Genomic DNA, 24,152 nt, shown 5'->3' on the forward strand with positions numbered 1-24,152 from the left:
CAGCACAGAACAGAACATCGAACACACCCCTCCACCACTATCACTAACATCAAGCACAGCACAGAACATCGAACACACATCGAACACACCCCTCCACCACTATCACTAACATCAAGCATCACTAACATCAAGCACAGCACAGAACAGAACATCGAACACACCCCTCCACCACTATCACTAACATCAAGCACAGCACAGAACAGAACATCGAACACACCCCTCCACCACTATCACTAACATCAAGCACAGCACAGAACAGAACATCGAACACACCCCTCCACCACTATCACTAACATCAAGCACAGCACAGAACAGAACATCGAACACACCCCTCCACCACTATCACTAACATCAAGCACAGCACAGAACAGAACATCAAGAACACACCCCTCCACCACTATCACTAACATCAAGCACAGCACAGAACAGAACATCGAACACACCCCTCCACCACTATCACTAACATCAAGCACAGCACAGAACATCGAACAACCCACCCCCCTCCACCACTATCACTAACATCAAGCACAGCACAGAACAGAACATCGAACACACCCCTCCACCACTATAGTTAGTCTTAAACACAGAACATCGAACACTCCACCACTATCACTAACATCAAGCACAGCACAGTGAACATCGAACACACCCCACACACAAAGGACCCCAGATCACTAACATCAAGCACAGCACAGAACAAGGAGAACATCGAACACACCCCTCCACAGGATCACTAACAATCAAGCACAGCACATTATTGAATAACGACGACTAGCTATAAAAATCTTTAGCAAATCCATAAGTTGCTACTTTTTCTTTAAGACATTGACTTTGCCAGTTTCCTTTGTTCTTTGATAAAGAACGCTTTGATAGCTTTTAAGACCTGGCAGCTTTAATTACGCTGCTGATGCAGTTTTTGGACGGTTTAATTAATTATAGGGAGGAGGTACTGTACATTATTTAAATGGATTCCCTGGACTTGGTCACAACTTGCTTTCTCTTGCTGTTGTGCAGATGACATGTTGTATCTGTGGATTTCATGGTGCCTTGTTTTCACTCTACTGTACTATTGCTGTAGATTTCAAACTTTTACCAAATTCACAAAAAACTGCTTCTTCCAACGTCAACCAGCACATTCAGCTTTTAAAGCCTTTGTCATTTTACCTTTCCTCTCCTTTTTCTATTGTAACAGTGTGTGACCTACACAAGTCAGTAACATCCATCCCTTACCACGGCTTTAAATTCTATATTAGAGCTCTCAGTGTGATGAAAAATTGGATGTCCATGATGTGTATCAACAGTATATACAGAACAGTATAGAATGATAAGCAGTAATGAAATGCTTAATCACAAGTTGATTAGCAGTTCTCCAGATTATTTCTTATAGACTGATGGATGAACAGGCAGACAACTAAATAAAACTAAATCATATGAATTCTGTATATGCAAATATGCAGATTGACAGATGGATGGAAAGATAGGACTTATACGTCAAGGTGCTGCTCATTTGCGGGGTGGGTAATAGGGATCAAACCACATTACGTCATTTTCCTTGTGCAAGATTAAATTAGACCACGGAAATCCTATTCAAATGGGATAAGGATGAATCTAGGGGAGGGGGGACGTGTGATTGAACAAATAGCTTATGTTGAAAGGATCATTATTACAATGACAAAGCACAGATGCACACGTCAAAAAGGTTGTCAAAATGTTTGTCTCCCAGACCAACAAGTTTAGTTTCATTCTGTTTTAAATAAATAAATCTGATACTGTTCAGTGCACCAGCGTGCACTCCAGCTGCAGAAGTATATAATTATACATTTTGCTGTCGGCCTTTGCGTTCCTGTGCTAATTTAGTGTCTAATATTAGCTCAGCTGCCTCAGTCCCGGCACCTCCTGCACTCCGCAGTGCTGCAGCCCCTCAGCAGTGCATTGCACAGAAGGAGCTCTACTTCAGAGCGCTCCCAGGTGACATATCAACTTACACACTTCACTCTTGAGTCCAGTCATTCTTTTCCTATATTCAAAGTCACTTTGACTCCATTAAAAAAAAAAAAAAAGCAAATGCTTGCAGATTTGACTAGGGTTACAGCTCAATATAGTCATATTCCGTAAAAGTTCTATTATTGGTCAACACTATGGTCCATTGGTGTTATTGATTTATAAAGGACTGACAGCTCAAAAATTAAGAAATTCAGTGTCATTTTTCGTTTATTTTAAGGAATTAAAGAATTGCTTTTTTCTCATATGTTGTAGTAGCTGGAATCTTGGGAAAATATGTCAAAGCAATTGAGTTCCAAAGGCTGCTGGGAGATGGAGTTCTCAGAAACAACTAATAAAACATCACTGAAAACTTCATAAAGAAAGACCTTTGGAATTTATTCTGGCTTTTATTATTACTACTTTTTGTTTTTTTGCTCGTCATGTTATGATGCGTAGTGGAACCCCACCATCACTTTAATGACTTGGTCGAAATGGGATGTACAAGAAAGGTATTGATTCAAACTTCTCATCTTGTCTAAGACAATTCTGTTTAGTACTTCTGTGTAGTGGTTCAAATCACAGTATGAATGCATGCGTGTTGATAGTCAGCCAAAATAGATTGCGTTACACAACAGACACGCATAGTCAAATATGCACTTCCATAATCGTAAACATACCAAAAATGTAATATTTTACAGTTCGCATGAGACAACAAAAGCATGGAAAAAAGGAAAATTACAGCTTAGCGTTAGAACAAGCTGGGGTTTCAGAGGGGTTTGGTGGAGAAAGCTGATTGGAGGTGTCATTTTTCTGGTTGGTAAAAAGCTAGCAAAGGTAGAAATGGAGAATGGTGGAAAACAAATGATATACAATCTGGGTAAAAAAGAAAAGGTGTAGTAAAGTACATGCCATTGGACTCCCATTATCAGCCCAGTGCAATACCCTGCTGGTAACAGAGCGCAGCATGACCAGCAACATCATGCATGTGGAACAGATATTGCACAACTATGGTAAATAGTGTTACAATATATATTATATATATTATATATATATATAGATATATATTATATACTAATATATATATATCTATATATAGCAACGACCATTAAATGTGTACCGAAAATTGTAAAATGACTTTGTGAATTTACTGTGTCGCTTCATACAGGACCATCACATTAACATTGTAGTATTGGATAGGTTTAACTTTGTCAACTGCTTTTAAACTTAATTCAAGTCCTTCCTCATTTTTCTTTGATCCAAGCTAAATAAATTCAGTTCCCTTAAACATCATAGTTCATTCCTTTAATCCCTGCGATTAGTCTGATTTCTCTTCGCTGGACTCTCTCCAGGTTTCACAATGTCCTTTTGTTAATGTGGGCCCCAGAATTGGACACAGTACTCTAAGTGTGTCCTCACCAGTGCATTGTAAACCTCATCATAACCCCCTTTGATTTGTACTGTGTTATAACCAGGAATTCTGTTTGCCTTTTTAATTGCTTCCCCAAAGTGTCTGTGCTGACAGCAATGAGTCTAATACAATACCAAGATCTTTCTCTTGGTAGGGCTGTTAGGGTTCTGTATCACCCATTTTGCAGTTGAATCCTATGTTTTTTTTGACTGGCATGTAACACTTTACATTTGTTAACAAGACACGTATATATGTGACTGTGAGTCTGGAAGTCCATACGTTAACATTATTTAACAATGTTGTTTTCCTGATGTACTGCGGGCTAGGGGTAGTGTTGAATAGCTGACTAATTGACCTCAGAAACTCCCTGGCTAGTTGCAGGCTTCAGTTTCAAAGCAGCAATGTAGTCATGTTGTTGTGTGAGTAAAATATATACTAGTAGTGAACAAGCAATGTCTACACTTTCATTGTATTCATCTGATTGTAATGAAATGGTACTCCTCTGTTTGAGACCAAGCGCTCCATAATCTCTCTCCATGAAGGTGTTGGGATATTCAAATACTTTGTTCAATCTGAAATCCTTGGTGGAGTTTCATGTTTTCAATATCATCTGCCATGTCTCTTATTGGCTACCAGAATTGTCACATGTCTTCCTGTGTACTCTTCACAGGCTCCCAACGTCATGAATCCCTTTCAATTGCTGCTGATGCACTTCACACTTATTAGTGCATGGAACTAAAAATTGCATTCTTTAATAAAAACATATAAATAAATAAATAGATAGATAGATAGACAGAACACTACTTGTCCTGCTGCATCATTCAAAGGTCATCTCTGTTGACTGTTTTATTATACATGCACAGGCTTTTATTTCTGATCTAGAGTAGTACAATAAAGACACCTATAACACCTGCAGAATTGGGACTCTCCAGGACCAGGAGACTCCCGCACTAGATGTTATTTTAGCTTTTTAGCTTTTTATTATCTATCTGCAATGCTGTAGACCGCGTCCATGAAAATGGTCGCTTTGTTACCCTACTAATTTGGGGTGAACATTTGAATTAAAAACATAATAGAGTGCTTCCCCACTACAAATTACTGGAATGCTAGTCCAGTGACAGGCAGAATAACTCTCATGGATTATTGATTTTCCTTTTATAATGGTGCTAGCTTGAATAACAGGCTGCAATACAGGTGTAACTATTGAGCCAGTGGGGTAGCAAAAGGGGGGGGGGGGGTCATTGGGAGGCAGGGTCTCAGTTCAGTATTTCCACAATAAAGTGGAAAGTTTAGTTTTCATTATGCAATTTGGTCGATAGGTTGTGTTTCATTGTACATTTGGAACAGAAAAGTAGAAACTTCTGACTGTTGAAGTTAATGCCATGTATTGGAACCAGTGGGAAGTTGAGAATGCTTTGTACAAACCAGAAAGATTAAAGCAGCTCAGTTGAAAGTGGTACAGTTTAGCATCGTGGAAGCCCCAGCCTGAATGTTTGTTTTTTGCTTGCAGTAGATATCCTCTCCGATTGTTTCAATGGTATGCTTTCAATGTGTTTTCAATGATGTCACTATTTCTATTCAGGGTGAGTTTTGTCTCAAGGCAAGCACGGGAGAGTACTAGAACTGGGGGCGCCAGTTCTGGATATCCAGGTTAAAAAAAATAATAGCCAGGTCAATATTCACAAAGCCAGCAGTGCAATAGTGGCACCTGTATCAAAACATTACTGAAACAAACTCCCTAAGAATACCTAAGAACCTTTGAATAATATTTCCTGAGTTGATTATATCAGATTTTCTAACTTGTCACTGGCTTTTCTCATTGTACTTTTCCCTCAAGATATATTATTAGCATTCCCGGTTTAGCAGCGTTACGTTACTTATCTTGATTTATTGTAACTAAAAATCATGCCTAAATGTTGTAATTCACAAACCTGCTGCTATTACACTTGATTTATAGAGTCAGTTTCGAGGGGATATTTGATTACTCAGCTTCCAAGGAACATTAGCTAATATACTCAGCCCCACACTGCAGCCAGAGAGAGCTTCCCCCTTTTAATGCTTGAAATACATTAGTATCCTGGAAAAATGCCATCTGCTAATGCTACAGATAGACAAAAATTGTAATACAAGATTACAACTAAGATTTACCCAAGAGCTTGTTTTCAAGGAATTTATGGATCAAGTTTCTAAACTAGAAATCTCAATGCAGGGATGAAATCAGATCGGGTGAATATGAGGCTTGATAATTCTTCCTCATGTATCTTCAAGACGGTGGCTCTGTGGTTCTGTATGAAGTGGCAATGCTACCACTAGAGCAACTCCAGCTCCAGTACTATTGTGTCATATTAGTACAAGACAGCATGCTGCCATAAAAGGACCATTGTACTGTGTGGTATCTGTTCCAAATCCATTGTGTTGCCATTATTAGTAATGCTGTGGTCTAGTTATGGTCCTGCCTGGGGTTTCTTGGGAGTAAACCATGGCTGCATAGTGTAGGACACGGTGGTAGCTTTTCTGTAAGGGAATGCAAGTCATTTGTGATCATATATGAATATAAAGACAAAGGAGATTAAGTCTTGTTCTGCCTTTCGAATCTCTGCCTGAACAACCGAAGCACCACTGAGCCTACAGTTCCAGCATTGGTGTTTTGTTCTGTATGATAGAGGGCTGTGGCAAAGTGCCCGCCCCTGTGTGTATTTTGTGTTATATGTTGTGTGTTAATGTTGGTGTATAGTCATTGATACACAGGATATAAACAGGTCTGTGTAACACAAGTGTTTAAAATGTATATTTGTATTTAGGCACGAGGATTGCACAGCACTTCACGTGCAAGTAAAAAGTAATAATATGTGAGCATGGGGAATTGCACTTTATTAATTCACGTGCAGTTGTACCGCGACTCCAGTTGAATGATTGATTAGCAATTGAGTCTTGGTACAGCTGCATAAAAGCAGCATGTTTTCACTCACTCGGGGTTCTGTGTTCGGTGAGTGGAGAACGGGATTGGAGACTGAGGTAATTGTAATAATATTAAGTAAAATAGAAGCTCACCGTGTTTTTGTTTAGTGTTAGTCCGTTTTGTTTGTCTGTTTATTTTGGCTACCAGTGCCATGTCCTGTGTTTTTGTACTGTTTTATTTTATAATAATAAACTGTACAGCAGTGCATCCATTTATCATTTCCTCTCTCAGTACTGTGTGTTTTTTCTGGTCTGACGCCCTCACTACAGCCGTCTTTGTCACAAGGGCCTTCTGTGGATTTCTCTTGAGGATTTTCTAACCCTTTTAAACCTGGGGCTCATCCAAACAGCGAATCAATTGTACAGCTGGTCCCATTATTCTGGTGACCTTGATGTGATCCTTTATGAAGTAATCAAGTCGAGAGAGTCATGGGATGATAATGCATCAGAATCACTATGATCTGGATGGGATTTAATTTGAGCTCATCGCTAGATCATTCAAAAGAGATTAATCGCTGTATGTTATGGTTTGATATATAGTACCCTATACAATATTCTATAAGTATTACATACACAAGGAATACATCCATAAATGCACGTATTATATTACTGATGTATTAGACACTGCATGCAGGTTTGGTACACAAGAAGTGAATTTATAATGTAGTGGTATGGCAAGGATCAGCAGCCAAATAACTCATGAACATGCTGCGGTGAGTCTTGATTATAATCAATAGAACCTTGATTATCCAGAATTACATTTTGTGTTGCATCTGGAAGAAGCTCAACTACCATGCTAATGTTCGATATTAGGGGTCTTTTATTGATATTTTAGTGCTAACAGAGCGAGGTTGAGTTTTACACACTGCTTTCTCTGTTTTTATTTTTATTTTTGCCTTTAGTATTTAGTTTGAGTCTTGTGTTGCAGCTACACATCTGACAGATAGAAACTAGGATTAAATGTCATCATTTACTGAAATGATCATGTAAATTATAAACAGGCTTGACAGGAAAGAAAGACAACCCTGGATTAATTGCAGACGGTTCTCAAAGGCCATTTATTAAGGGAGACAAAAAAAAGGAATTGTTTGGTACCACTGGCAGAAAAGCAAATTGAATTAGCCAGACTTCTTTCTGCTGGAGACATCTTGCCTGTTTTTACATTTTAATAAAGGGAGTATTCAGCAATCCTTGTGTATATAGACATTCTGCTATACCAAAAAAACAACGATAAATGACATAATTGCATTATTATTTCTCAGATAACTTTACATGTATTATATTGTTTTAGAGCCAGGAACTTTTTCCCTGTATTTACCATATGATATTACAACTGTACTATTATTAGTCTCTAAAGCGCTAATGTGCATTTAGAGTTTACCTGTAGATTTCTTCTGTCATCGTCGTTTTGCATTAATGACAAGACTTTCTCTTCAGGCTATAAAAGACCAAGTGATATCCCTCCTACCTCCAAGAGAATTCAGCCCCTTTTTGAGAAATAAACCAATCACCTGGTACAATTCATTTGACACTTTGACTGTTTTTGATTGGGGACAATCCCAATGTTCCCTAGACAGTAACTCCAGTTGTGACAGCTGGTGATGATTACGTGGAAACTCCATTGAAACTTTGGGCCCCTGTCTATATTGGTGTCATTTACCTTCATAGCAATCCACCTTCTCCTTCAATAGCTTTGGTGCCTCTTTTTTCAACTTTTCATTTAATACATTTCCTTCACACAGACTGGTCCCTTTAACTCCACCTAAGCCATGCTGAGCCGTGCTGCGTTACAGAGACTGCGAGACAGGGGGATGAGGCAGAGAGCACAGGGTTACTCTGGAATTGTGAACCAACATATAGGATGACTGTTCTGTCATGTATCTGCAGAGAGTCAAGAAAGCATTAAACTAGACAGTTATAAAGAAGGGAGTGAAAAGGGGGTAGTAGCGCCAATTAAGGAGGCATTGTTTTTATTTTTTAAACATTTATCATTAACAAATCATGCCTAGTGATCATTCAAATGGATTAATGTAAGCAAATTCTTTTATTTTAAAAAGCTGGGTAATTAATATTGTCCGCTGTTGTTGTATCTTTTGGATGGGTTCAGCGTTTCTCTTTCAGGGGGGAGCTCGGAGGAATCAGTTTCAAGTGACAGTAGTTTGCATCTGGCTGAGTTTGTCAAGTTGGATAAAAGCGAGGCTTTGAAAAGACTCCCAGTAATTTAGAGCAGCTAATTACGCAGGCTGTCTCATGAGATGCACACAGGAGAAATTAAATCAAGGACAAGGACAGAGCCTGAGACAAAGTTTCAGAAGGTAGGGTCTGTGAAGATAGCCACAGCTGAACAAACAGGTATTGTTCAGAAGACATCCTGAAATTAAAGGCTGTCTGCTGGGAGCTTATTGGCCTTGAATGGGATGTAAATCAGCTTATATTTTAGAGCACCCTATATTGTTTCTATATAGTTAAATAAGAAAAAATAATGTGATGACATTTCCTTCTGATACAAAAACATATTTCTGATGGCTGTATCACATTAATATCAGGGTTATATTTACTGTATATAAGTTTCGCAGTTCACATTTTATCCTCATGCGTACCTGTGTATTTATTTTGCTTTATGTGTTTAAATCTATATAATGATTGACCATGATTGTTTGCAGCTTTCCCATGCTTTACTATGCTTGCGCCAAGATTACCATAGTAACCCTTTACAATGCATGTCTTTACATTATACGCAGGGATGGAAACAAGGCAGTGCATGGCAGTTTCACCCAGTGCAGGTTTTAATACAAGCTTCATTAGCCACAGTTTGTAGGTATTAAGCTAAGGTGTATCTTATTAAACTCATAAAAAAACAGGAATGGGTCAAACTGCTATGCAATGGGAGTCTTATTTCCATCCCTGTTATGCTACTGCTTGTGTACAGTAGAAATTAAGAAAGGACTGAACAGTAAGTGTAAGAAACTGTTCTTCTGTGAAAGGTCAGGGGATTGAAACAAATGGATTTGTACTGTACGTCATGCACCCCCCCCCCCCCCCCCCCCCCACCCCCACCCCCACCCCACCCCCCCACCCATGGCCGGGCGGAATACTGAAGAAATGACATTAAAGCTATGAAACACACCCACACCAGCAATCTCCAGACCGGAATGGGCACAACAGGAGTTACCTGACAGCAATGTGAAAAAGCTCAACAGGATTAGTGTTCCTCTGCCCATAACAGGATTATTCCAGCTCCTGTACTTGTTCCGTCTTCGGTGGAAATCTTGTTATTCAGAGGAGACAACAGCATTAGGAATGGAATAAAGCATTGAACAGTTGCAGGTAGCTTCTCAAAATAGAGGAGGGGCTTACAGGGTTGCTTCAAAGTGATGGGCTGAACCATGTAATGGCCCATTAGGTTTTCCTGGCTTACTCCTCTATATAGAAAGGCAATCCTATTACACTTATCCTTCACTGTCCTGAGCCGAGCAGCAAGGAGCACACTTCCACTGCCAGATCAATTACTGATTGTAATCTTTAACTGGGCACTTGTGCTTCCACATAGATTCCCCCCAAACTGATTTGACAGTATCACACACACACACACACACACACACAGCTCCAAGAGCACCTTGCTGATCCCTCACATCAAGAACTTGCGTTCATGCAGTATGTTTTTGGAAAGCGCTTTGGGATAAGCTTCATAATTATGATGTTATTTTTTTGAGCTGTCCCACTTTGGCTGAAAGAGCCATAGCAATGGAAAAAAATATCACTTTGAAAAGTTTCTCACTATAAAAATCTCACCTAATAGCAACTAAAACAGTTTTCTGCACGTTTAAACACATGGGAATATTACGTTCTGCTTCTGCCAAACACTACAGATCGCTTCTGCTGTCTTTCAAATTCAAAGAGAGACCTAAATAGACCACACTCAATAATAAAGAATACAACAATCATACATCCAAGCAATATCAATAAAAACACAAATATACACACACAATACACAAATATATTAAAAGATACAAATATTATAATCAAATTACAACTAAAGCATGTTCACCTCAAAGGCAGATTACACTGAACAGCAGTTTTAAACCCAGAGAGGCTTATGACACAGTGGAATCTGGAAGGGCATTCCATAACCCTGTGCCAAAGAAAAAATAACGACACAGCTGAAGGCGAAAGAACTGATGGCCAGAGCAGCCCTATGGAGACTCTTAGCCCAACTCCTTTACAAGTGCAGGCTGACACAGAGGTAGAACACAGTGAATGCACAACCTTATAGAAATGAATGACAATAAAAGCGACTAAGAAGGTTATCATAAGTAGAATCCCACCCCTTTACCGCAGACATAATCAACATGGTGTATCCATGCATGGACCAAGAAATGTTAGAAGTGCATCTCCTGTTCCTGAATTGGTTCCCAAGCCAAATAAAAGGTAAAAAGGAAACTGGCCTATAATTAGAATCCTGAATCGTGACAGGCTGATGAGTGGATAGAGGCTTCAGAGACAGACTGCAGTTCAAAAAAAAAATAATACTTTCATTAACAAATAAACAAAATAAAAAGGGCACAAGGGCCAAAACAAAAGGTATTTCAAACAAAAAAAACACAAAAAAAACCTTACAGAAACAGTTTCCAGGCTGGGCGATGCCTTCACTGGACCAGAAAAATTCAAAAACAGAAAACAGAAAACCAAAAAACAGGCAGCACAACCATTAGATTGCTTCCTCAGCTCCCTCTTCTCCCTAATGGGAAGCTGAGGCCTCCTTTTATATCAGGTGGCTGGGTACTGATTGATCGTTAATTGCTCCAATCAACCCCAGCCACCTGAACACAATAAACCCAGGCAGGTAGGGGAATTTAACCCCATCCCTGCCAATCTAGAAAGGGTAGAGCTCTGCTCTGCCATAAACCTCCCCCCCCACATACAAAGTACCCAAGCCCTCCTCCCCAAGAGTCAAATTATGTCCCTTGGGTGGGCTGTTTCGATGGGCGGTGGTGGGCGGGGTTGATGTCAGATCCCCCAAGCCTTCTTTGGTTGAGGGGGCCCCGGATCTCCAAGGAAGTAAGGTGACACTGTCATGGGACCTGGACCCTCCAGCAGATGCAGCGCTGGCGGACAGGCAGCACCCCTGGACAGTGTGGGCATGGCCTCCTTGGACATTGTGGGTCCCCCTAGCAGCGTCCGACTCTCCGGCGGCAGAGGCGGGGACGGCGGCTCGGCTCCTCCCCCTCTGGGCTCTCGGAGCGGTGGCTCCTCCCCCTCTGGGCTCTCAGGGCGGCGGCTCCACCCTCTCTGGCTCTCGGGGTGGCGGCTCCACCCTCTCTGGCTCTCGGGGTGGCGGCTCCACCTTCTCTGGCTCTCGGGGTGGCGGCTCCACCCTCTCTGTTTGAATGACTGGGGCCTCTCCCATGTCTACCGCCAGGTAATTAAGGACCATGAGGGCAACCTCTGGGAAGGATGCTGGGTGATGTTGTTCCTCCCACTCTTCAAACCTCACCCCATCTCAACACCACACTGTGTTGATGACTACGGGGAGGTCGTGGAAGAGGTCCACCTCAGGATGCATCAGCCAGTCCCACATCTCCTGGGATGGTGGTGAAGGTGGTGGCACTGGAGGTAGTGGGGTGGCCACTGATGCCCGGGGTGAAAACTACTCCTCTTCCTGGGCCTGATTGTAGGGGCATCCTGCCCAAGTGTGGCCATCCTCCTCACAATGACCACACCAGTCTGCAGGTGGCACTTCTGGGCAGGACCTCCAGCGGTGGTCCTCTTTCTCGCACCAGGAACACCAGGGGAAGAGGCTGGCCGTGTCCTCCAGCGGTGGCTGTTTCATCTTCGGTGGCTGTTTCTTCGGCTGCTGCATCTCCGTCTGATTTTGCCGCTGCCTGCTTTTCTTTTTTTAATTTTATCTTTAAAAAAATTGTCCCAAAAGTTCTAAAAAAAATTAAAAACCTGCAGTACTGCTCTGAGCCTCCTGGAGGTGCTATATCCCACTTCTATCACCAAGTGTGACAGACTGGCGAGTGGATAGAGGCCCAGAGACAGACTGCAGTTCAAAAAAATAATACTTTTTTTAACAAATAAACACAAAATAAAAGGGCACAAGGGCCAAAACAAAGGTACTTAAACACAAAAAACACAAAACACAAATAAAAACTTACAGAAAAGGTTTCCGGGCTGGGTGATGCCTTCACTGGACCAGAAAAATTCAAAAACACAACAGCAAACCAAAACACAGGCCGCACAACCATTTGCTTGCTTCCTCAGCTCCCTTTTCTCCCTAATGGGAAGCTGAGGCCTCCTTTTATATCAGGTGGCTGGGTGCTGATTGATCGTTAATTACTCCAATCAACCCCAGCCACCTGAACACAATAAACCCAGGCAGGTAGGGGAATTTAACCCCATCCCTGCCAATCTATAAAGGATTGCCACAGCCTCCTATATGGATTGGAGTGACCCATGAGTGTTTTCATTGTGGAGGAACCACTCCCTGACTTAGGGATAGATTGATCATCAAATAAAGATGTGGAGCAACGGTTTGAGCAGTGATCCTGAGCATTGCAGCAGAGATGCTATCTGGCCAGTAGCTGAGTGACTCTTAAATCTAAGTACTGTGTCCATAACCTGGACTGGGGAGCAGTGTGTCAAATAAATTAAAACAAGAAGCAAAATACGTATTGAAAAGCTTGGCTATGTCAGCAGGAGTGTCTGTGAGACTTGCCCATTTGACATACAAGACCCTGTCCCCTTCCAGAACTGGCCTTTATCATAGACCAACGCTTCTTAGGATTTGAAATGTTTTGAGGAATATGTTCTAACCATTCAGTCTTGGCTTTCCTTAGTAAGCTAGTTAGTTTATTTCTATAGGTACAAAAGGCTTCCCAAGCAATGGGTGTATCAAGTTGTTTGGCCCTTTTAAACAATCTAGTTTTAGCCCTAGTGCTTTTAAGTTCAGCAGACAAAGCACAGTACAACATATCTGTTTGGATGGAATACAATGTTTCATAATCTCTAAATAATAATAACTACATTTAGCCCAGGAATCCTCAACATGAGAGGAAACCCAGCAAGTTTCTTAACAAGTTGTTAGCAAGACCCCAATCAACCAATTTATAGAGCCAGAAGAGTGGCTGCTTGAAAGTTCTGGAGAAGATGTATAATTAAAGCCCAGACTATTAATACTATGATCAGAAGAGCCCAATGGAGCTTCAGCTGAAATAAATGAAAACAGATTGACATTTGAGGTGTAGGCCTGGCCAATTAAAGTAGCCTCAGATGTGTTAATACAAGCAGGCTGACTAACAAGCTAACACAGACCTAAACTTTGAAATTTATTTGAAAGATCTGTTGAGTGAAATGATCCATCTAATGAGTTAACATTAAAATAACCAACCAGCAACAATTCACAATCATTGGACATAACATGTGAACTCTTAACTAGACTGGAATACAACAATGGTAATGGGTTTACTGAAGGGGGGCTTTACTAGAGACACCAAGAAGCACTGTCTTTAAACTCAATTGTATTTCAGTCCAAAGCAGTTCACAGCCATTGCTAGGAATGTCTGCTCTCAACCTTGGGGAGACACTATCATGTAGAGTCAAATTAGATCGTTCGGGCTAGTGAATGAAAGTGCAAAATGGCTAAGATTTATGGGGTTATTTTGTTGGCTACAGTCACTTTAATTGTCTAATGTTAGCCCTGAATCCCCACTAAAAATAAATGATTGATACAATCCAGGTGGATTCCCTGGTGCTGCAAAACTGCCTCCTGATGGTGTATAAATGATAAAAACAACTCCTTGGTTTTTTATAGTTTTACATTATAATACAATAGAGTGTTCCACTTGTGTTGAAACAAGAAAGTGGGAATAAACATGATGCTCATGCATTTCTCTGCATTAAAACAGTTATTACCCTGATTGCCACACCAGCCATTTCCAAACATAAGCGTGCTAGTGCTACAATTCCTTCTAGAATTACATTGACCACAAAATGCATGCATAATCTGTTTGAGAAAGACACACTCCTCCCTGGTTGTTGTTGTGCATGCAGACCTCTTGTCTATCCTTGCACCTGTGGAGCAGCACTGCACTCAGACACCCTGAAATATTCTCACAGACGCTAGCAAAGCAACACACTCTGCTCTAATTATTAAGCAATTTGAGAAAAACATATGGCAATATGCTCCATTACCTGATCCTGTAATGACTGCACATCTCATAATTACTAATCTGTGTAACGGTCAAAGGGCGGTGCGTTTGAATAACCAGCACAAATCCTGCTGGAGTGTAAATTAGTGCAACATGAAATCCCTTCTGAACTGTGTGTGCTGTACGTTACCTCGGTTCGTGTAGACTCTGATAAAAGCCTGAGATGGTGCTAGGGCTAAAAATATTAAGAAACTGAACATGACTTAATGCACAGTCGATGGACACCCCATTACTCAAGAATAGACACAGGCTTGCAAGATTATGCCTAAATTTCACACACACACACAGAGAACTTGTATTGGATGGGTAGTATTAAGATTAGGTAGTCTGCTTCGTTATTTTTAATGAACTATATATTGTATTCTGTAAAATACAAGGTGGTTTATTTTTCACCCCACTCAAGGTCAGATAGCTCCTGAAGTACATTTCCTCTTGTATAGTATGGCAGCCTTTATGATATATACAGCAGTGTGCACATGATTTAGAACACCCCATTGCTTCTGTATATAATACAGCAGCGTGCACATGTAGAAAGAGTGCAAAGAAGAGCGACCAGAATTATTCCGGGCTTAAAAGGCATGTCATATGCAGACAGGCTAAAAGAATTGAATCTGTTCAGTCTTGAACAAAGAAGACTACGTGGTGACCTAATTCAAGCATTCAAATTTCTAAAAGGTATTGACAGTGTCGACCCAAGGGACTTTTTCAGCCTGAAAAAAGAAACAAGGACCAGGGGTCACAAATGGAGATTAGACAAAGGGGCATTCAAAACAGAAAATAGGAGGCACTTCTTTACACAGAGAATTGTGAAGGTCTGGAATCAACTCCCCAGTAATGTTGTTGAAGCTGATAGCCTGGGATCCTTCAAGAAGCTGCTTGATGAGATTCTGGGATCAATAAGCTACTAACAACCAAACGAGCAAGATGGGCCGAATGGCCTCCTCTCGTTTGTAAACTTTCTTATGTTCTTATGTTCTTATGTATTAGAACACCCCATTGCTTCTGTCTATAATACAGCAGTGTGCACATGTATTAGAGCATCCCATTGCTTCTGTCTATAATACAGCAGCATGCACATGTATTAGAAGATCCCATTGCTTCGGTTGTTTTAATTTGTTGTGCATATGAAATAAAACCACTGGAACTGAGAATCTTGGAAATATATAATCTTGGTAAATTAGTGATTGTCTAATTTAATTGATGACTTTAATAGGCCACACATGCAAGTAATTTAAAATAGTAAGAGAAAAGGAACACATGATGAAATGCATGAAACTTAGAAGTTGTTTAAAATGCCTAATTAAAGCACAGCGTGGTCTAACATTTTGACATGTTTTTATATCACTGATTACTGACCTGAAATGTGAATTGTCACACCCCGTGGTTTTCCTGCAGGTAGGTATATTAAATATAAAGGTATAAATGACACATCTTGCAGCAGTATAATATATGGCCACGCAAGTGTGTATATTACACTGAAAACTCCAAAGTCATTTTGAATTTTAAAAAGTGAGGATCATCAAGAGCATGCACAGGTGGCTTCAGTTTTGTTGACAAAAGACTAAACTGAGCATTTTATTGCTTTTCTAGCAGATTTAAGTGGTACTAAATGGCTTGGGCACACTTTAGGATCATCCAAGTCACAGCTATAATATTGTTGAAAGTGGATGACATTTTTACTGCGTTACATGCAGCTTTTCTGCGGTGAAATTAGTTTGTATGTTAAATAAAAAAAAATACAATAATCAGTATAAAAAATGACTCTTGCAAAGCCCAAACCATGTGTTATATTGAGGTACATCTATAGAAAACGTCCCGTTTAACACATTTGTATGACAAGATCTTCTCCAGCACAACAGGCTGTAGACATGTCTTAATGTGTCTGCCAGCTGACCTGCTCCTACATCACTGTTCCGATGAGGTCGTCACTGTCCCGACGAGGTCGGCGTTTCATTGAGTTTAACAAGCTGTCCCACACCCTGACGGCCTGCACTGCTCACAAGCTGGACTGCTTGACCATGTAAGCTTCGGAAAGGCAAACCCTCTGTGTGCCAAACTCAACAATTTATTTAGGGGGTTTGGAGGAACAACTTCAACGATGTCTAATGTTCCCTGAACTGCAGCAGCACTTGGGTTGAGAGGTCTTAGCATGGAGACTGGGGGCCCCTGGTGGTTGTTTTTGGTATTGCATGGTCTTCCTCTCTGTATTCTCAATCAATGGATCAGTTTGTTCCAGTATAAACAATGAGTAAGATTTTTTTACTGCGAACCTGATGAGCCACAGTGTATATGTAACAAGCTCAGGTGTGTCTTATTAAATAAATGGCGCACACTGTGATCTTGTGATTCTTTAGTTTGTAAATGTAAAGACCTAATGGGATATTAGCTTCATTTTTTTTTATTTTGTATGTATTTGTTTATTTAACCAGGACCCATTGAGACCGAGGCCTTGAACTGTATTCTATGATGTTCATGTTGGATAATGGGAATCATACAAGAAAAGCATTTGAAAAGTAGCCGTGGACACAGGGGCAGTGGAAAACATCCCTCACTCCTAACGCAAAGTATGTAGAAATTACAAAGAGTGGGGAATAATTGTGTAACGCAAAAAGCAGGCATGAATAAAAGGGCATTTTATTTGAACTTATTTAAAACGGCCCTCGCGCTGTATACAGTATTTATTTATTTTTTTATGTCTCAGCTTGACGAGCAGGGCATGGCTTTAAAGCACCTGACAACATTAATTAGAATTAATGCACCTGATCGTTCACAGCAAATAATCCAGTGTCCGAATGTAGCAGGACAGCGGCATGTCTGTGACCTTGCTGTGGAATGCACTGCTCCCCTGCTTCCAGGGAGAAGCCTACATTTACTCCAATCTGCCAGCAGCCAAAACAAGCATTCCATCAGTTTGTCATGTTATATATAGGAAGGTGTTTTCACAGTCGATGTGTGAGGATTGTGGAAGCAACTATAATCACTTTACTATTTACCTTAATCCATGTTATTACTGGTACTTGATAAGAATGTTTATTAAAGCTACATTATTCATGTATTAGCATGGAAAGATTATTAGTAATACAGAAACACACAGTTATTGCAATGATACCTCTTGACACGATGTAATGGTCATCTAGCTTACAGTTACAGAATAGGTGCGTGATAGCTACCTGAACTGGAGGACGTTCTTCCAGGTACAGGAGTGAAGGATGTCATCGTGTGTCTCCTGAATAGCCCAATGATGTGTCTACTTCTGAGAGTATGCATTTGCTACAGCTAAGAGATATCATGCCAAGTCAGCTCTATCACCCCGTGTACTTCAACCTTTGTTGTGTTCACTCTTCCAGGTATACAATGTTGATAGCAGGAGTTTTAGCCAGACCTGTGTCTTGTTATTGTGAACCTTCCTAACCCTATTTCAAAACATACAATTGAACCCTTCAAACATTCAGTGGTCAGTTAACGCTTAGTAATATCTTAGTAACTAGATTATGAACTACAACGCTGCCTCTATGAACCGTCGTCCAGATTAATAGTCATGAGTATGTTCAGCATGTGTCTGCCTTATACCCTTAACGTGAGCATGATTCAGACCACCCAGTGATCCACAAATTGACATTGAAATTATGGGTGAAAAAATGGTCAAACTGGAGCTGGCCTCTACTCCACCTCCTCCCCTTCCTGACTACACAACAACAGCAAGCAATGCGATTTATCCGTGGGTTTTAATAGCAGCGTCTTGAAATGGTGTCGTGTCTTGGCTACTGCAACACTGCTTGTAACAGCTGTGTCAAGCCACCAAGCAGCACCCACAAAGAAAACAACATCCTAATTGATGAGTCACTCGTATTCTCTCAGCGGAGTGCGCACAGCTTCTAGACTCAGAAATGAACTCGGACAAAAATTAATCCAGTTTTGCTTAACTAAGGTGGGCCACACAGTTAATGACTGCCTTGATGTCTGTGCTTTTGGCAGATGGAATACACTGTCTGAAGTCTGGTTTTGGATGAGTGTAACTAATATACAGCAATGTACTGCTGTTAAGTAGAATTGGCAGGTATTTGCTCAATGCTCTATAGGCTACGCAATACAATAGATTTCTGTTTGTACAACCTGCTCCATGATTAACTTTTATTTTCCCAATGCAAATTGTAATGGTTATCATTCAGTACGACCAACAGCAGAACTGTTGTTAACAGTCTTTCTGATAAATGATTCCACTTGTCACCCCCTCCCTCCCCCCTACCACAGTCATCTATTGTCTACATTCACCCTACTTGCCTTTCATAAACAAAAGCAAAACTATGCTATTATGACTGGGCCTGACGCTGGTTGTCACGGCAACCCTCCTTGACACTATACACCGTGCCGAACTGAGTGTGAGATGTGGTCTCAGAGCTTTCCTTATTCAGTGAGGAATTCATTCAACAGTGTCTCCACCACGTTGCTGATGGTAGAAAAGTACAGTGACGTTCCTTCACAGAGGGCCGTTTCCTCTGCTATCCCCTGCTCCCCTCTTTCTCTCCACAACCTTTCATCGGGATGAACGGTGCAATCTCCAGTACAAAGGATGTCTTGCAGTGCCTGAATGCGAGTATATCTATATTTTATAGCACACAGTAGGAGTTAAAAGGACATCTGCTTTATGTAAAAGGACATCTGCTTTATGTAATGCCAGATTTCTTCTCGTCGGTGTGATGCAAACAGACAAGAGGCGTTTTCATTTCCACAGATTCACCCTCGAAACCTCTTTAGATTAGCAGTGCAGCTGTGTGGTTCTTGAATCTGAGTACTATTCTGTTGAGATAGGATGCCACTGCCAGTACAATATGACACAGAGTCAGTCAAAAAAGAATGGGGCCAGACCTTGACTGAGTAAACAGTTGCATACTTGTATAGGTAAGGTTCTTCATGAAAATGAAGAACGCAATGCCCCTTCCTGGAAAATGAACACATGCATGATGCATCCAAGACATTTATGCACAGGCACTTGTCCTAGGTACCCCCTAGTCCTCTCAAGCTGTTGCACTGTTATTGTTTTGTGCATTAATGTGCACTCATAAAAGACCAATATTAAAGTAGCTATTAAAATGGACCATAAAAGTGTTAAAAAATACATTTTTTTGCTGACTACAGTACTGATGTTAAAGTCTTTCTTAAGGAGGGGCTCCAGAGTGGCACATCCAGTTAAGGCACTCTGCATGGAGTGCAGGATGCACCCTATAGCCTGGAGATCACCAGTCCAGGCTATTTCACTGCCGCCTGTGGATGGGTACCCAGGGGGCAGTGCACAATTGGCCGAACAACGCCAGGGGGTGGGAGGGCTTAGGTTGGTCAGGGTGTCCTCAGTTCACCGCGCACCAGCAAACGCTGTAGACTCTCTCCCGGCGGTCAACATGAGGGTTGTAGCGGTGAGCCAGGCTTGTGTAAAAATGTAATTCCCTGAAACAGCAGCAGCAAATCCAGTACTGCTTCAGTAGGGGTGCTGCCACAATAAGAGTGCAATCAGGACCAATGACTTAGCAGGCTTGACAGCAAGGTCTGCATTTACTGAGGCTGAAACAAACAAGGGACACTCAGCACTTCCCATGAGGTTTCTCCTCTGAGTTCGACACTATAAAAAGATCTCTGCGTTATCTATCTCGGGGGTGTCCTGGAGATTGCACAGCAGCTATTTCTATCCCACTGCTATGCAGGTAATTTTCCACATGAGCCAGCTGACCATGTTTATTGCTTAATGTAACTTGACAATGCCTGGTAAAAAGGCGGTATTAATATTTCTGACAGGAAACTGTTTTCAAGCAGAGAAGCATAAGAGGTATTCACTCCTGTCTTTTTCTTTGTACTGTATTCAGAGGTTGTTTTTTTTTTTTTACATAAATACAAAAATTCAAGATCTATTTAAAAGCGATAGCAGAGTAGTAGCTTTGTACAAAATTCAAGCATTTCCCCTGTAATGTTACAAGCTTATTAAAATGACAGCAACTATTTTAAAGCTGGATAACCCACAGTGAGTTGAAGTTTATTGTGCATTCAGATTCTGAAGCATGGTTTGCTACATTCTAGGAGGTATTTAGATCCATTTCTTTACTTTGAGATTGAACATGTTAACATATTTTGAATTTTGATTGTGAACTAGGCAGTTTTTATTCTACAGTGAAGTTCATTATGGTATTGTTAAGGCATGGTATTATAATGCAGATAACTGTTGAAAATAATGTTTTTATAATAAATGCATATATAAGGGATTTCAGTTAATTAATTACACAGGTTTATTTTAAAAGAGATTACATTTTTTGTTGATAGATTAATCGTTTAAATGTAAAAACATCTTAGAATAATGAAGGAGTTTACTGAACAACCGTTCTGGAAATAATACACGTTAATGATAATGCTGAGAGTATGCTGTTATTACATTTCCACATCTTCAAAGATTTGGGATTATTCAAACACTCACATGCTATAGGTGAATCAATTAATAGAATAAGTCAAATGTAAAACCCCAGCTTAGAAGACAACCCAAAATGGTCCAAAAGTTATTTATTAATCGATGTATGTGTGCTTATCTTTAGGTTGTATGACTATTAATGAAAACATTCATCATTAAATGTCTGTGTTTCATCTTCCAGGTGATTATAAGGTGAGGTAGTGGAGGCATGTTTTGCAGTCTGATAAGTGGGTCATGAATTACTAATATTGCGCTGTGACTAGTGTGGGGGCAGGCAGACTATTTTTAATCTTACATCATGTTTTGTTTAAAATCAATGCCAAGACGTTTAACTGAAAACAGAAATAATTGTTCTGAATTGTTGGGCTCAGTAGGTTTATCATTAAAGTGGACAGTTTCACTCTTGTTATATCAGCTTCAATGAACTTTATTTTTGTACTAATTGGTCGAGTGGTTCAATATTTTGTGAGCTCAAATGCCACTTTTTCGTCTGCATCTTGAAACCAGGCTGTAAAACTCAATCTCATAGTGTTCTAGAATCAAGCAGGGGTTCCCGTCCGCAGTCTAATATCTACAGTCTACTCTTTGAAACATTTATTCAGGCAGACAGACAGACAGACAGACAGACAGGCACACAGACAGACAGAAAGACACAGTCCCAATGGGAACCAAGCTGCTCTCGATCAGCTGCTGATGGAAAGGAGCCAGACTCATTTCAAATCTCTTTCAAGCCAGTTTCAGGGGCAGGTGGAAATGAAGCAAAAGTCTCCAGTGTGGATGTATTGCAATGTCTGCATCTGGGTGCTTTGGATTTCATTAGAAATCTGTCACACTGTCACAAAGACGGCTGCAGTGGGTGACGTCAGACCCGGAACAATAACACAGGACAGACAGAGACGTGGATGTTTATTGAAGCTGAGCTGTGCTCAGCATTTAATAAACAAAATGAAAGAGATTTAAACAAAACAGCACACGGCACTTGACACCAAACAAAACAGACAAACAAAACAACAAAAGAGTAAATGAAACACACTAACAAATGGCAGACGAACAGACATACATTGTGAGTGAAATTAAGATCTACTTAATGCTTTTGCTTTCTCCTCTCCACACCCGTTCTCCACTCACCGAACACACAACCCAGAGTGAGTGTAAACATGCTGCTTTTATGCAGCTGTACCGAGACTCGATTGCTAATCAATCTTTTAATTGGAGTCGCGGTACAACTGCATGTGAATTAATAAAGTGCAATTCCCTGTGCTCACATATTATTACATTTTACCTACACATGAAGTGCTGTGCAATCCTCATGCCTAAATACAAAATTACACTTTATTAACACTCACGCTCATAACCCATATTTCTAGCCTGTGTATTTTATAAATACACACCAACATTACACACTACATACAACATAAAACACTTAAATAACCATAAAGGGGCAGGACACTCCGCCACATATGCCCCCCCCCCGTGCGCAGCACACCTGGCCTCAGTGGCCGCCTCCCCTCTCAGTCCCAAAGTCCCAGTTGTAATCCTGGCCCAGGAACGGTGGCGCCCACGGTGGGAGGTCCTCCTCCCACCCCAGCAGCTGTAGCAGCCAGGCCAACTGGCTGTCTGTGGGGTTGGTTTCCTGACCTTCTCCCTCTTCTCTGTAGCCGGCAGCTCCCGCTTATGGGGCTCCAGCCACCAAATTCCCTTCAGCGAAATTGCTGCGGGGGGAGGTGGTCTCCTGACCCATGGGGGACTAGTGCGGCTCTCCCTCACTTGCAGGGGGCGAAACCAGCAGGTATTCTTCCTCTGCTGGTGGAGATAGGGACAGCAGGCACTATTCCTCTGCTGGTGGAGGCGGAAACAGCAGGCATTCTTCTTCTGCTGGTGGAGGTGGAAACAGCAGGCATTCTTCCTCTGCTGATGGAGGTGGAAACAGCAGGCATTCTTCCTCTGCTGGTGGAGGTGGAAACAGCAGACATTCTTCCTCTGCTGGTGGAGGTGGAAACAGCAGGCATTCTTCCTCTGCTGGTGGAGGGGGAAACAGCAGACATTCTTCCTCTGCTGGTGGAGGTGGAAACAGCAGGCATTCTTCCTCTGCTGGTGGCTTGGGTCCTAGGGCCGTGGGATTCCCCTTCTCAGGCTGTGGACACACCGACTCCCCCTTTTGGACTGTAGAAGCACCGACTCCCCCCTCTTTGGGCTCTGGATGCACCGACTCCTCCCTCTTTGGGCTGTGGACAACCGGGATCCTCCTCCTCCTCATAACTGTGGAAGGGACAGGAGGTAAAGTAATGCTTACCCTCGCAGAGGGGGGGCACAACAGCGATGGCAGTCGGTTGGGTCCTGACTTCCTAGCCCTCCGGCGGAACCACTCCTCTGTGTCTTCCCCCGATACCATCTTTTGGGACAAAACAGCACACGGCACTTGACGCCAAACAAAACAGACAAACAAAACGACAAAAGAGTAAATGAAACACACTAACAAACGGCAGACGAACAGACACACACGGTGAGTGAAAGCATGCTGCTTTTATGCAGTTGTACCGAGACTCGATTGCTAATCAATCATTCAATTGGAGTCTCGGTACAACTGCACGTGAATTAATAAAAGTGCAATTACCCCTGCTCACATATTACATTTTACGTACACGTGAAGTGTTGTGCAATCCTTGTGCCTAAATACAAAATTACACTTTATAACACTCGTGCTCATAACCTATATTTATAGCCTGTGTATTTTATACATAAACACCAACATTACACACTACATACAACATTAAACACTAATAAACATAAAGGGTCTTGACACTCCGCCACACACACTTACTGAAATGGTGTGTCTTTTAAATAACAGGACATTTACATGACTAAAAAAAAACTACAAAAAGTGAGCCATGTGACAGCATGTTACTTGCCTTTAAATTTCACAGTTCATGTGCTGATCAGTATGTACAGTATTAATAGCTTTGACTTGGTACCTGGAGAGTACAGTATTCATACCTTAACACACACTCTGTTTGAAACCCCCAAATAACCTGAGGTGAGGTGGGCTTGCATTTATGGAGGAATATGATCTACTTACATTTACAGTTGGATTAAATGTGTTCAGAATGCATTGTAATAGAGATGGGCGGAGCAGGAGAAACAGACA

The 24,152-nt window shown here is 41.2% G+C and overlaps 1 protein-coding gene across 2 annotated transcripts in view; it reads left to right on the forward strand.

Annotated features, from left to right (window-relative positions):
* Positions 1-24,152, forward strand: part of LOC121319213 (potassium voltage-gated channel subfamily B member 1-like) — a 108,065-nt gene that overhangs the window by 79,680 nt on the left and 4,233 nt on the right. The gene's annotated exons all lie outside the window — the stretch shown is intronic.

Source organism: Polyodon spathula, chromosome 8 (genome assembly GCF_017654505.1).
Source record: "Polyodon spathula isolate WHYD16114869_AA chromosome 8, ASM1765450v1, whole genome shotgun sequence".
NCBI classification, from domain to species: Eukaryota; Metazoa; Chordata; class Actinopteri; order Acipenseriformes; family Polyodontidae; genus Polyodon; species Polyodon spathula.